This window comes from Cnephaeus nilssonii (genome assembly GCF_951640355.1).
Source record: "Cnephaeus nilssonii genome assembly, chromosome: 14".
Taxonomy (NCBI): domain Eukaryota; kingdom Metazoa; phylum Chordata; class Mammalia; order Chiroptera; family Vespertilionidae; genus Cnephaeus; species Cnephaeus nilssonii.
In genome coordinates this window covers 66,121,979-66,137,763 of record NC_137085.1, presented here as the reverse complement: position 1 = coordinate 66,137,763, position 15,785 = coordinate 66,121,979, and the positions used below count along the sequence as shown (strand labels likewise).

Here is a 15,785-nt window from a genome sequence, read left to right as displayed (position 1 = left end):
CCTGGATTTCAGTGAGGCCCTCGAGATCAAGAAATGTCTGCAGACGAACCGGTGAGAGCAACGGAGGACTGGTGTGCGCAGGTACATATTAATGTCAGGGGAGACACTCCTCTCCCGCTTCTGCAAACTCTGCTCTTCAGCTTGTTCTCATGGAGATGTGCCTTGGCTATCTCTTGAGTTGAATTTGACCCTGATGTCGTGGGATGAGAAAGCATGGATATAATCAGTAATGTGGGAAAACCTGCCAGTAATATGTTGGGGTGGCCTAGTTCTATTTTTGACAGATTTATGAGGCTGGATTATGCAGTTCTTTTGATATTTATATACATATACATATAAATACATGTATATATAAATATCTGTTTATCTATTGATTTCACACATTGAACTTGTCTGAAAGCATAACCTTGGTAGCCAAAGACATTTCCAGCCCTTGCCATGTTTCTCTGGCATCTACCACGGGACTGTAAACTTGCAGCTGATTGATAGGTATGTTGCCTAATAACCCGTCTCCCTATTTGGAATCGGCCATCATTCCCTAACTCGGTACATAAATAAGATGATCTAAAGGCAAGTGAATATGAACCCAAGCAATCCTCAGTCCATCTCAGAGATGAGGAATGAGGTGGCAGGAGATGCCTGGAAATGGTCTCTGAGGTGCCATCAGCTATCATCGCAGGTTTTTGGCAGGTATAGACTGGCCTGGATGGTTAGATGTTTAAAAACAGAGTCTAAAAAATTATGTCATGTCCTGGCCGGTGTGGCTCAGTTGGTTGGGCATCATCTGTGCACCAAAAGGCCGCCAGTTGGATTCCCTATTAGGGCACATGCCTGGAATGCAGGTTGGTCAGGAGCCTGCAGGAGGCAGCCGATCAATGTTTTGCTCTCATATCAATGTTTCTCTCTCTTGCTCTCCTCTCCTCCCTCCCTAAAAATCAATAAAAAGTCTAAAAAAGAAAGAAAGAAAGAAAGAAAGAAAGAAAGAAAGAAAGAAAGAAAGAAAGAAAAAGCCTGTGACTAAAATAAAGTCACATTTAAATTTTTTAAATTTTTTAAATTTATTTTTTAAATATGGAACGCTTCACGAATTTGCGTGTCATCCTTGCGCAGGGGCCATGCTAATCTTCTCTGTGTCGTTCCAATTTAAGTATATGTGCTGCCAAAGCGAGCACTAAAGTCACATTTTTAATAATCTTTGTACAGTTGTGTGCCTCATTGCACTTCTTACAGCCTTTAACATTTGGACAAGCAGGTATTTTTTTAAAGGATTTTTGTTAAGAATGCATTGACTGAGTTTCGACAAACACATAGACACGTGTAACCTATCAAGATATGGAATACAGAAAGTTCTCTCATTTCCCTTCTCAGTGAATCCCTCCCCAGGCCCCAGAGGCAACCCCTGTTCTGAATTTTTTCCACTGTAGATTAACTTTGCATATTCTAACATCATGTAAATAAAGTCATACAATATACACTCTTTCGTGTAAGACTTCCTTTACTCTGAGTAATATTTGGGAGATTTATCTACGTTCTCTCATGTATCAGCAATTTGTTCTTTGGTATTACTAGTCGCACTGCTTACCACCATTTATTGACCTGTTCCCTGGATAGTCTCTGGGACTCTCTTGTTTTGGGCTGCATGAATAAAGTAGCTAGGAATATCACAGGTCTCTTTTTGTGGACGCATTTTCACTTTTATTGGTATAATTCCCATGTGTGGAGCTGCTGGTCATAGGGTAGGTCAGTGGTCGGCAAACTCATTAGTCAACAGAGCCAAATATCAACAGTACGACTGAAATTTCTTTTGAGAGCCAAATTTTTTAAACTTAAACTTCTAACGCCACTTCTTCAAAATAGACTCGCCCAGGCCGTGGTATTTTGTGGAAGAGCCACACTCAAGGGGCCAAAGAGCCGCATGTGGCTCGTGAGCCGCCATTTGCCGACCACTGGGGTAGGTGTATCTTTCATTTTAAAAGAAACTCCTGACCTTTCCCGGCGTGGTTGTGCCATTTCATCCTGCCGGGAACCAGGCTGCTCCACCTCATCCTCTGGTTGGTGTCAGTCTCTTTAATTGTGGACGTTCTGGTTAGTGTGCAGTGGTGTCCCCTTGTGATTTAAATTTGCATTTCCCGATGACCATGACATTGAGCATGTTTTCATGTGCTTATTGGTCATTCGTGTAAATATACGTACTCTTCAAATCTTTTGCCCATCTTAAATTGGGTTGTTTGGCTTTCTGTTGTTGAATTGTCATAGTTCTTTGTATATCCTGGGTAGTAGTCCTCTATCAGATACATATTTTGCCAATGTTTCCTCCAGGACTATGGAGGCTATCCATTTTTTTTAATAGTCTCTTTTGATGAGTAAACGTTTTTAATTTTGATGAAACCTAATTATCTTCCTTTATGGTTATTGCTTTCTTTGACCTAACACATCTTGGCTACCTGTAAGTCATGAACATGTTCTCCTGTACGCTCTTACGAAAGCCTTGTAGTTTCACCTTTTATATTTGCGATATTTATTTTGTCTTTTCACTGATTTTAACCATTTTTCAAGAATAGACCTTCTAAGCAATGTAAAATGCCCAGTTAAAGTATTTTATATATGAACAAATACGTGAAGTTAATCAGGTTGAGAGAAACCTATTAGATCTTTCCTGAGAAAGTGTGCGCAAATACAGAATTACTGAAAGACCAAACCCTCTTCCATGCTCATGTTTTGTGTTCTAGCATATGGTTTAAAAGAATAATAAAGGATTCATTGGTTCAAGAGCAACCATGATTTATAGAGGTGGTTGAAACATGCATTGTTCAGTTTAAGGAAAATTGACCTTTCTATGCATTTGTATGTAACGGTGAACAGCAGGGAGAGAGGAGTAGCACCCAGACCTCCAGCTTCAGGGTGCCCGCACATGGAATTTGAGAGGAAAGTGAGGATAGAAACCACATCCTCCTTGATTACTCAGGAGAAAGAACTTTACTTCTCATGTCCCCAAGGTGTCCTTATATTGGTGGCGGTGAAAATGGCGCCAGGTGTTGGATCGCTGGAATCCAACCAGACCTTGGTTCAAATCTCGGTACTTGAGTTTTGGCTAAGAAAGAACTCAGAGTCAAGACTCAAACTATAAGCAAGAGTTTATTTAGAAAGTCGCAGAGGTAAAAGACGTGAGCCATAGAAGAAATGTGCTCAGGAAACAAGTTACAGAGACAAAAGAAGGGGCCCTTGGAGCTGAAGAGAGAGAGAGGTAAAGGTAAGGTGTGGGTGTGCTCCCAAGAGGTAGAGCACACCGAGTCCTCCTTCCTTAGGGCTTATTTGGGCAGGGATTTTAGGGGAGGTCCCAGGGAAGGATCTCAATAGAATATTCATCAGCTCTCCAGGTGTGTTCTTTCAGGGTTTTGGTCTCTACTGAATGGTGGGTGCCTGGGCAGGGCTTCATTAGTCAATGCAGCTGGTCCTGAGGTCAGCCAGCACATTGCTTGTCTGGTTTTGCTACTTTACTGGGCCTGGAACTGAAACACTCCTGAGGCCTAGATGTTATCCTTAGGGGTTAATGCTCAAGGGAGTGGGCCTGAAAGGGCCCCCAGGGGAGTCACTTGAGGCCATTCTTTGGCTCCTTGTTCCTCCTCCAAGGGGGTTTACTGCAGGACCTGTGGCATGCCAGAAGAGGAAAGGCCAGGGGAGGGTCCGAACCCCCTGACCAGTGATATGCTAGTGGAGGAAAGGTTACCCTGGGGGCAAGGACTTGGTGTTCCCAGTTTTGCTAGCTGCTGAGCACCCAGGGCTGTCCGTCCTGGTGACCTTCTGGCCCTGGCCCATTGTCCTTGCTCTGCTCATGTCTGTCTAACTGCCTGCCACACTTACACTTGTTCTCTTCTGTCTCACACATTCAGATACGGTAGTCAGAGGGGGCTGGCCACACTGCTTCGGGGAGAGAGTGTAGCTTGTGTTCCTTTGCACGGCCTGGCTCCCAGCAGTTCATGGCAGAGGCATCGGCACACAGATTAATGAACAGGCCACCTGATAGTCTAGCCCAGTGATGGCGAACCTATGACACGCGTGTCAGCACTGACACGCGTAGCCATTTCTGATGACACGCGGCCGCTGAGGCGGCCACATGCCAAGGATGGAACATTTGCTGCTCCTGAGGATGAAACATTTGCGAAATAATGTTTTTTCCTCAAAGTGACACACTACCCGAGTTATGCTCAGTTTTTTGGCGAAGTTTGACACACCAAGCTCAAAAGGTTGCCCATCACTGGTCTAGCCAACACTGGGCAGTGGCTCACTTAAACTCTCACATAACGTTTGCTCTGAAAATGGGTTTTCTGAAGCTTCCACTTAAATAACTGTGGATTAACTTTTAGTGGGGCCAACATAGTGGAAACTGAGCAGAATGTATAACCCGGACTGTTGGGCAGCCGTGCATCGTCACAGGTTCTGCCTTCATTCACTGCATGTTACTTCCTTTGTAATTTGCAACCAAACTATTCACTTTTCTAAACTATTCACCTTATAACGTCTGGAAATGCTTAAAGCAGTTGGCCATTTGTTCATTTTGTTTAGGCCGTACAACCCAAACAGGGTAAGAATATATTTGCCAAAGCAAAGCGTACTGCTCTAAGAGATTAGGCCTGTACTTTCAAAACGTTTTTCTAACTTAGACAAGCCATCGGATATTAGTGGTCATGTTTCTATGCAATTCTATTGGTGATAACATTCCATGTTATGATGCCTCCCCCCCCAAAGTTATTTTTTTTATGAACTTAAAAAAGTTTCTAATATAAAGGTTATATTATCAACAAATGCTAGTTTGAAAGAACCAAATAGGATTTTGAAGATTACCCTTCTTTAACAATGCCTTAAATGTTTATCTCCTTACCCGTTCCTCATTGCTTTCTTTCTCAAGACATTATGGTTTATTGTGTCTCCAGCAGGTACCTTCCATGTGATTTACACAGTGAATGGCCCTGCTTTCCGAGCAAGTTAATGATATAATATCCCCATTTATATTCAGAGCAGTCAACACTTTCTAGCTCTCAGAATAATAAAAGCACCTGCATTTAATATACATGGAAGAATGGGAAGGCGAATAGCAGATAAGGCACAATCAGGTAAGTGTAATCAGATAAAATATCACAATATTATAGTAGATCAGCATCTGGTAATGACTTGAATTTTGAAAGACTGACAAACAGCATGGCCTAAAGCAGCCAGGCGTGCCTCATTCAGAGCGCCTCTTCCCAGAGCTGATTGCTCCTCTCGTGTTTTCTGGCAGATTAAACAGGTAGGGTTTCTTCTGTTAACTCTTGTTGAGCTGCGTTGTGCCACTGGAAAAACACTGGCAGTGTCCCTGCTGAGCCCAGATCTCGGGAACAAACAGAAATGACGCATCTGAAAGTAAAACCTTGCATCGCCCAGCAGTTACCTCAGATGGATCCAAATCAATTTTATTTAACAAAAGAAAGCTTGCAGTGATGGGCAGAGCTTCATTTTCATCTCTGTACTTACCTGCATGGTGTTGACGTTTTATTCTTTTTTTTTTTTTTTTTTTTTTTAGCAGGAGAAAACAGTTTATTAGAAACTGATTTGTCTCTCAACCCTCGCTGTCTATGTTGGCCTTGCCTGAGCCCTAATGTAGCAGAACCATCTGGTGTCCCGTAGAAAGCTGCAGGTTTGCAAAAGTCAGAACTGAACCACCCTGGTGTGTACAGTGGAATTTAGCAGTCTTCTTTCCCTTTGCAGTTCCTCTGTGTTGGAGGCCAGTGACCGCCCCAGTTAACTCCAGTTTGCTGGGTGGAGACCTGGGGAGTAAGGTGCAGGCTCAGGCCTGCCCAGCCCACGGTCTGCCCCCGCACTGGCCTCCCCAGTGGCAGGGCCCCGGCCCCTTCACGCAGGGACCAGGAAGAGCCTGGACTCCTGTCCGCCGCCTTTGGAGTAGGACGTCGGGGAGAAAATGGAATTCACGGCTCCATCTTCCGAGAAGGCCTGCGTTCACCCTTGTTCTTCAGAGCTTCAGCTTCTGCTTGCTGGACTAAGGGTGGCAGCCCTGGACACTGGCCAAGGGTGTCTTCTTCAATGGAACTTCCATAACTGTGAGTATGAAGCAAATGGAGTAACTGTCCATTGCATTCACAACAACTCTGTGTTTATGGAAATGACTCTTTCCCAAGGTCTCTGTCTCTCCACCGGGTTAAATGAGCTCAGCCTGTGGTAACAAAATACCAGAGTCTGGCTGGCTTAGGCAGCAGGCATTATTTCTCATCATTCTGGAGGCTGAAAGTGTGAGATCAGGATGTAGCATGGCAGGGATCTGGGGAGGGCTGTCTTCCTGGCTTCCAGACAGTGGCCACTTCAACGAGTGATCACGTGACCTCTTGGAGAGAGAGAAAGAGAAACTCTCCGGTGTCTCTTCTTAGAATTAAACTAATCCCATGAGGCCCCACCAGCATGACTTCACCTAAACCTATTCACTGCCCGAAGCCCCATCTCCAAACACCATGCATTGGGGGTTACGGCTTCATCATATGAATTGGGGAAGACACAATGCAGCCCACAGCATTACCCAATGGTGTTATTGTGGCAACGTTAGCAAGTAATTGTATCATTGTGGCTGAGACAAAGAAAACGGCTCTCTGGCCAAAACAGTTGACATGCAGAGTATATTTTAAAAATATGAAAGATTATGTAGCAGTTCAGTCCATGATGGAGCAAACAGCAATCAACTGGACCCTTCAGAGCCATAGTCTTCATCCCTTCTCACACCCTCCCACACCTGCACTCACCCCTCCGCCACACCCACTTTAGGCTTTTCCAAAAAGAGATCCCAAGAGGAAGTGTTTGTGTCAGGAATTCAATGGAAAATGGAGTAACTCTCAAGATGTTTACGATGTCAACATTCTCTTGTACTTTCTATTATACTGTCTGCCCTTGCAGTAACATGGACTGATCACTGAACAGAATGATGAATTAACTAAACCCCCTGAGGGAGCTTTATTCACCCAAGAAGTTTTTATTTATGTTCTGAATACCAAGGATGGAACGAGAACTAATTTTCAGAAGATTTCTAGTGGCAGGAGTGGAACGTAAGAAGGAGTTTGTGGAGAATCCTGGGTCAATTACAACACTGTTTCCCGAGCATCCTGTCCTATGTAATGTTTTCGTTCATAGAATGAGTCATTGAATGCTTTGGGGAGGCGGTCTGAGATTTACATTTTACGATTGAAAAACTGTGAGCTTCTTCAAGGCCTGGAGAAGAGAAGTGGATTATCCGTTTAAACTTGAACTGCACCATATTGAACATTGAAAACACCTCTCCCAACAGTTTTTTATTTAGTTGATTGGTTGGGTGGTTTTGCATTTCATTTGTGACCCAGGAGGAAGAAACAAAGCGGCCGGTTGATATTTTCACTTGTCATTTTGTGAGTCTAGGCCACATTTAAAAAAGAGATGTGTCACTACCTGATTTGTGATAGAGACACCCTTAGGTAAAGCACAATTGAGGCCACAGTAAGAGATGTTTCGAAAACAGTGATGGGGATAGTGCAACCAAATTCTTTTCTGGTTCCATGTGCATTCCTCACCCTTTTTAAAAAATTGTTGATAGTATTACAGATATCTCCCATTTTCACCCCTCCCCTTCTCCTTCCAGCCTCTCACCCCCTGCACTCCCAGGTCCTCACTACCCTACTGCCCGTGTCCAAGGGCTATGCATATAAGTTCTTTGGTTTATCTCTTCTCGTCCCCCCAGTCCCACATCGAGGTATATCAGTCTGTTTCATGCCTCCATGCTTCAGGTCTTATTTTGTTGGTCAATTCATTTTGTTCATTAGAATCCACAAATAAGTGAGATCCTGTGACATTTTTCTTTCTCAGATTGGCTTATTTCACTTAGCATAATATTTTCCAGGTCCATCCATGCTGTCCCAAAGAGTAACAGATCCCCTTTTTGCAGCTGCATAGTATTCCATTGTGTAGATGCCCCACAGCTTTTTTATCCATTCTTCAGAGCCCTGTTCCTGGAGGGCCAGGCTACTACAGTAAGTAAGCAGTAACACGATCATCTGCAGTATAGTATGAGCATTGATCATCCTGCGTGTTTAGAGGTAGACTGTGCTATATGTAATTGGATATGAAGCATAAGCCTTTTAACTTAGCGCTGTGGCTTATACCACATTTTGCCCTACCACCATCCCATTTTGGGAAGATAAAATATTGATCTCTTAGAAATGATAGTGTGACTAGATTGAGGAGTGTAAAAAGACTGGGGAAGCCTTAAGAGAGAATTTACATTTTAGGTAACAATAAAAAAATACTTATTAGTTACCTTTTCAATTATATTTGAATCATATACTCTAACCAAGAGAAATACCTGTTTGCCTTTGTTAAATGCATGTTTCAAATCTAAACTTAGTATATTTCAAGCTTCTAGAATTAGATAATATTAGATTTTCGTGGTTCTTAGGAAGTTATTTAACTTTTTGCTTCAGCTTTCTCATTTCAAAACAAGAACATATCATTCTTATGCCAGGTTTAATAATCTACTCATATCTTAGCAAAGTTCTCCAGATGTTTGTCAATATTTTGTTATTATGTGATGGGGCACAATAATTACTTAATAAATTGTTGTAATAAAGACATTCTGAAATACATAATAAGTAGACATCTAAGCAACAAGTGTGCAGAGTTGCAGGTGACTAATTGTGAAATATCAAAAATGATTAGTGGAGAAAAAGCACCTGAAAAAAACCAGTAACTTAGCTGAGTAATGAGAGCTACGATGAACATACTCTACAAATCGATCAGCGATGGCTCAGCGTGTCCTTATTACTCTCTGAAATTAAGAATGACAGATACCAAGACCATATTAATATTTTAGGTGCAGCAAGCATGCGGCGGAGAAGGATGGAAGTCAGAGGTCAGGTTGCCGGACATCTTGAGAGAGTGTGCCAGGGGGGAGGCCGAGTCGTCCTAAAGCTTCATCCCTTCTCCTGGGGGCGTCCTCCTGGCAGCACCCGCTGCAGGAAATGGACCGATTTTGAACAGAAGGATGGATGTGCTTGGACAAGGCAAAGCTCTCAGAGTATTTAGCATTCTTTATGCCCACAATGTATTCTAAGAAAAATGTTAAGGTATTCATGTCAGTATATATCTTTAAATGCTCCGTCGTCTGAAAAATTGTGGAACTCTTACAAAGAATATATATCTGGGAGTCTGAAGAAACAGGTTTTCTCTGGCCCTAGCATGGGCAGTCTCCTTGTTCTAATCATCTCCAAATGCAACCTTATCAGATGTATCTTTGGTGAATATGTTCTCCCATTCGGTAGGTTGTCTTTTCATATTGTTGATGGTTTCCTTTGCTGTGCAAAATCTTGGTAGTTTGATGTAGTCCCATTTGTTTATTTTTTTTCTTTTTGTTTCCCTATGCCATTCATTTTTATATGCCTGGCATATAGTATGTGCTGATGGAACATTTTTTACATTCTCTAATTTGAAGTCAGTAGGAGCTTTTGATGTGAGATGTCAGTGAAAAGAACACGTGTTCACATTTTATCATTTGCTGTAAGACATTGAAAGGTACAGATATTTAATAAATATGGGTAAAACGGATTGACTTGGTGATGGTAATGGGACGCACCATCTTGGAGGATGGCATACTGACCTATGACAAGGGCACTGGTTTCAGGGCCTATTGGCCAGAGGTCCAGGCATAGCTTTGCCCTAGAATCTTGCCATAGTACCTGGAACCTTCCCCTTTCTGGACCTGATTTTCTCCTCTTCTAGGATGGAGAGACAGAATGAGATCATCTCACATGAATTCCTTGTCATCAACTCTGAACCTCTGTCACCTGTCATAGCAATCTCAGTTAGGGATTGCCTGTCTCTGCCCCACCCCTCCTGTCCCACATGAAGGCACTTGAACATATCTTGTGCCATTCAGATTTGGGGTCCTCTAGGTTCTTTTCCTTAGTCTCCTCCTTTCATGCTCATCTCCCCCTTTCTCTAGAACTATAGGCTTTGCCTTGAAGCTGCAGGATAGTTTGCATATACTGAGGGGTTATATGGCTCTCCCATTCTTTCTACAGGGAAAGCTTACTCACCTGTACGCTGTGCACCTTTGCCTCATTCACCAGCCCCTCATACAATCTTTAGCCCCTCCAACTAGCCTTTACCTCAAACTGGCCCAGATAAGATTTTAAAGCCTCAGTGCATTTTGCCTTTCCTTCATTTTTTTTTTTTTTTGGTGCAAAACACATATTACCATTAAAGTCTGTGTCCACTTCACCACCAGCTCACTTCCCTTTTTTTTCTATTTTTCAGAACTCTTCAATCTTCAATATGATAGTAGTGATAAGTACTGTTTACGGAACGTTCACTACATGCCAGGTATTGTGACAGGCACTTACACCTCTCATCCTCGCAGCTTCCCTGAAGGGTAGATGAGGAAACTGATTCTCTGATTGTTTAAATAACTTGCCCACATTGTCTATCTCCAAAGACAGTCTTATTTCTACTGCAATATGCTACATTTCAGCATACGAGGTTCATAACAATTTGTTGCTGCTTTGTTCAGGTTAGGTTTTTTAAAAAATTTTTTTTTATTGATTTCAAAGAGGAAGGGAGAGGGAGAGAGAGATGGAAACATTGATAATGAGAGAGAATCACTGATAGGCTGCCTCCTGCATGCCCCACACTGGGGATGGAGCCTGTAACCCAGGCATGTGTCCTGACCGGGAATCGAACCATAACTTCCTGGTTCATAGGTTGATGCTCAACCACGGAGCCATGCCAGCCAGGCCACATCAGCTTTGTATTTGTCTCAAAATCAGTAGTATTTGTCTCAAAATCAGTAGTAGATAAAAAAGAAAAAATATATTTCACCATACTTTATGATATTTTATGTTTTCTTGTTATTTTACCCTTTGTTTTTACTAACTCAGATTTTATTTTTTAAAAATATATTTTTATTGATTTCAGAGAGGCAGGGAGAGGAAGTGAGAGAGAGAAACATCATTGATGAGAGAGTATTATCGATTGGCTGCCTCCTGCATGCCCTATACTAGGGCTGGAGCCTACAACCTGGGCATGTGCCCTGACTGGGAATTGAACCGTGACCTCCAGGTTCATAGGGTCAATGCTTAACCACTGAGCTACGCAGGCCAGACATTAACACAGATTTTAAATTATGATCAGAATGTGGATGTACTAGTAGTCCTTATTTTAAAAATAATAACTCCATAAGCATTTTCTTGGTTGCTTTCTTCCATATTGTCATTTTAATAGCTGCATAATTTTCATCAGATCAGTTTATCATAGTTGGTTTTTTTTTTAAATTTCTACTGCAGGACAATTAGATTATTTCCATTCTGTGGTACATTAAATTATGCTGTAGTAATGATATTTATGTACTTTTTTAGATCAATGGTACATTGGCTTTTAAAACCTTTATTATTATAGAAATTTTGAAATATTCACAAGAGACTAGAAGGCACCTGCATCTCGCTATCACTCAGCTTCAGCAATAATCAGCATTTTGCCCATTTTGTTTTATCTATTCCCCTACTTTTTCTTGAGAATCTGAAAGAAAATTTCAAGTATCAGGATAGACTTGTAACTGCTAAGAACTTTTCGCTAATGTCTATTAATACTCAGTCTATGTTTTCATTTTCCTGATTATCACGAGAGACTTTTCATATTTGGTTTGTGCAAATTAGGATCCAGATATGGTGCGCACATTGCAATTGGCTGTTACATCATTACACACACACACACACACACACACACACACACTTCTTTTTTTTTTAAAAATATATTTTATTGATTTTTTACAGAGAGGAAGGGAGAGGGATAGAGAGCTAGAAACATCGATGAGAGAGAAACATCGACCAGCTGCCTCCTGCACAGCCCCCACCGGGGATGTGCCCGCAACCAATGTACATGCCCTTGACCGGAATCGAATCTGGGACCCCTCAGTCCGCAGACCGACGCTCTATCCACTGAGCCAAACCGGTTTCGGCCACACACACTTCTTAATGCCTTACTTGTTGGAGAAACCATGTCAGGAGTCCTGTAGAATGTTCCACATTCTGAGGTTGATGTTTCCTCAAGGTTTATTTAACTTGTTTCTCTATCGATTGTATCTGTTTTAACAAGCTAGATGTTGAGAACTTAATAAGATGGCGACTCAATTTTTAAGAAGAATATTTTGTAATAGGGTCCTTTTCAATTTGAGTTCAAACTCAGCACAGTTCTCAGAGCATTTGGCCGAGCCATCAGCTTCTCATCTTTCTTTGTTCTTCTGGAAAGCCTCTTGCACAGGCCGTTTGTTAGAATAAAAGCCCCTGCTGATCCCAGCCCTGGGCGTGGGGCCTGTGTTAACATGAACCAGTTTCCTTCTAGCCTCTTCAACCTCGGTAGAAAACTAGGAATTGCTCAAAATACTTTGAATGCTGTTGGAGAAAACCTGGATTTGAGAGGAATCATTGAGAATTGAGGAAGGATGTCTCAGCCTTAGACAGGGAGTGTCATGTTCCCAGGTTAAGTTAAAGCGGATCAGGCACGACCATCGGATTGACGGGCTGAGACGCGTACCCATTTTTCGGCCTCGGTACTCTCCGAGAATCACTTCATTCCAGGCTTAGCATGAAGACCATCAGAAAGCAGTAATTTCTCATGAGTCTTGTTTTATGAACTGAATCTCCGGGTACGGTGAAGGGGCCGTGGCGAGAGCCGGGGTGTGGGGCACGTTCCTATCTCCCTATAACACACTCCTCCTTGCAGTTCAGATGTGGTGTTTGAGGCTTCTGTTCAGGACCCACCAGACAGAGCAAAGGGGTGTTCAGGATGTGAGATTCCTGGAATTGTCCAGGAATTGGGAGAGGCAGAGCAATTCTCCTTTCTCCCTGGGCCCCGGAAATTGCAAGGCACACTTCGCTTTCCCTTCAGATCATTGGGTAGAGTCAGACCTTCCACCTCCTGGTGGGCCTATTTCAACCCACTCTGTCTCCACAACCCACCGCAGCTTTGTAGGGAACCCTCTAACATTGCTGGACAAGGAGGCACAGGGTCCCACCACCACCTTCTCCGCCACCCCTGCACTGGAAATGCTGGGTGGAACTGCTGTTCCATTACTCCAGTGTATGCCAGAGCGTGTGATGCTACTGTGTTAATGGGGACGTGGGTGGAAAGGGCTGCTGACAATAGCTGCGGAGGAGGGCAGTGAAGTCCTTTATGGAATGGGGTGACTGGTCTCTGGGGACTGAATTCAAGTCTCTGAATTTTTCTCTGTTATCTTATTGGATAGGCTACGGAATAGCGACTTTGAATTTTGACCTTGAGCTGCAGGAATACGGAGACTTCCCTCATTCTTTTAGCTTCTGGTTGCTCATTTGTTTTATTTATTACCATTGTAGGGTACAGGCAACCTTCCTGGAGGGTCAGCCACAGAAATTGCGAATCTGAAAATGGGGGGAAAGAGACTGAGCATTAGGCTGTCTAGTCCTATAAGTCCCTGTTTAAAATTAGTTTGGGCAACTTGACCTTTGCCCAGTTGAAGCGTAAGTGGTAACCATTTTTCTTCTTTATTTTTCTTAAGAAGGAGGACAAAAGTCACTCAAGTAATAACTGAAGAAAGCTGGTGATCATTTCCAAGGTCAGCAACAAACCTTCTGCCCCTCAGACTCTCAGATGGGAAATATAAGTAAGGAGGCGCCTGAAACAGAGAACCAGTTTCTAACTTGAGACCTGATGGACACAACTCCATTCCTCTTCTGAGTGCTGATCTGGACTTTGGTTTTGTCTTTCAGTGTTTCCCATTTATGTAATTGTGTTTTTTTTATATTAAAAAGCTACTTAATATTGAAGTATGATTGGCATACAGCATGTTTTTATGTAATGTATACAACTTGATGGGTTTGAGTACATATACACTAGTGAAGCCAGCAACTACAGTTTATGCCTTAGACCTATTCATCACCTCCAAAAGTTTCCTCTTGCCCTCTTTATTTATTTTTCATTTATTTCATTCTTGATCTGTTGGCATTCTGTTTTTGAAAAGAATCTTTGTAATCTGTGGACACCATTTTCTCTTTGTTTTACCATGTTAATTTGCTATATTCCTTTCATTCCCTTTGAATATATACAACTTGTAAGCTTGGTAATTGGTATGTGCCACCTCGTAGTGTTCCGTCCATATTCATTTCCTCTATTGCATATGCAGTTCTGGCTTCTAAGCAAACAAAGGAGTAAATGTCTGTATATATGGATGAAGCTAAAAAAAAAAGGCTTGACTATCAGACATGAATCAAGTGTGCTTTTCAGACTAATCAATTATTTGAGAATATCTGGGACTGCAAGAATTAATCTTGATCATGTTTATTCTTTTAAAAACATCAACAGTTAAAAATTGCATATCTATTTATTAAAAATGGTTTGAGGCTGCGATGTAATCTCCTAAATGAAGGAATAAAAATAAGAGCAGGGTGCTCCAGCTAACCATTTTTCTTCCTAAAAACTTGAAATAAATGGAGACCAGGAATGTTAGACATCTTTAAATAAATCAGAGGTCTAATGACATTTCTCATATTTTATTAAGAAAATTTTGATTTGATTTATCTATTTAAGATAACAAGCAAGGTATCCTCTAAGTGCCGAAACATAAATTACAAACACGAAGGCTTGATTTATGTTAATGGTAGATAATACGGAGACATGGCAAGTTATCACAGATTTTGCAATATTTCCTGAGTTGGGGGATGGAATTATAGAAAAGTACCGAAAAGAGTGCTACCTTGGGCTCCATTGGTTGCTGAATAGATGATGACTGTCTTCTAAGACATGACATTATCCCAATGATGTGAACTTTGACTTCTGTTCCAGACTCCTCCAGCTTTAGTGAAATGTGCTCGACAGTTCTGAGTGTCTCCATGTCTCTGTGATGGATGGGACACATTCAGATCTCTGCCAGGAAGGCGTGGGAGTGAAAAGAAAAAAGTTCTGCTTGGGTAAATGTTGTGTCTCTGATCTCTTGGGGAACGGTAGCATTTTCATATTCTCCACCTTCTAGACCCTCAGTGACACCGACTGCTAATTCCCAAATTCTGTGTCAATCCAAAGTATGCCTTCCGTGTGCTTTGCTTGGGCTGCTAACTACCAGGGGGGAGTCACGTGACATGGCGCTGCAAATTGGCACCAGCTTTCATTTTCCAACCTCAAGAACTTTGTTTGCCTCATGCGCCGTCTCCCTGTTCTTTGCATGGCTGTCCTCTTCTGGTCCTGCAGGTTCCACCTTCAGTGTAGTTGCCTCCTTTCCTGCTCTCCCTGTGTAAGCCTGCCCGCCCGCACCTAACCGCCCCCCCCCGCCCCCCCCCCCCCCCGGCACCTCACTCGGAGCCTCTTCATTTATCTCAGGACCATTTGCCCTCTTTACAATGCTTCCGTGCTTGTCTGACTTATTGTTTGTCTCCACAACTAATTTTTTGTGCTTAGGGACAGCATCTGTCTTATTGCTTACGGTAGTAAGCGCTTCCCGACACACAGTAGGCACTCAGGCAGAATTTTTGTATAAATAATAAATCGGGAGGTTGTATTTTTTTAGACGCATGCCTTAATGAAAAGCGCTGCTTTAAATGAACGTGGCCATAACCCAAGAGGTACCCTTCCAGATGTCAGGGTGCACATACCTTTCACATAAACTTCTTACGTGTGGTTCCATAATGTAACCTTGTGCTCTGAATTCAGAACATGTGGCCGTTGCAGAGCCATTTTTTAAAAAAAGATATGTTTTTATT

At 42.4% G+C, this 15,785-nt stretch overlaps 1 long non-coding RNA gene across 1 annotated transcript; it reads left to right on the top strand.

Moving 5' to 3' along the window:
* On the top strand, positions 1-13,804 carry LOC307110858. The gene is made up of 4 exons (XR_013814507.1): positions 1-81; positions 4,932-6,092; positions 10,318-10,383; positions 13,592-13,804. It is a non-coding gene; the product is annotated as an uncharacterized lncRNA (long non-coding RNA).
* Positions 13,805-15,785: the final 1,981 nt, after the last annotated feature.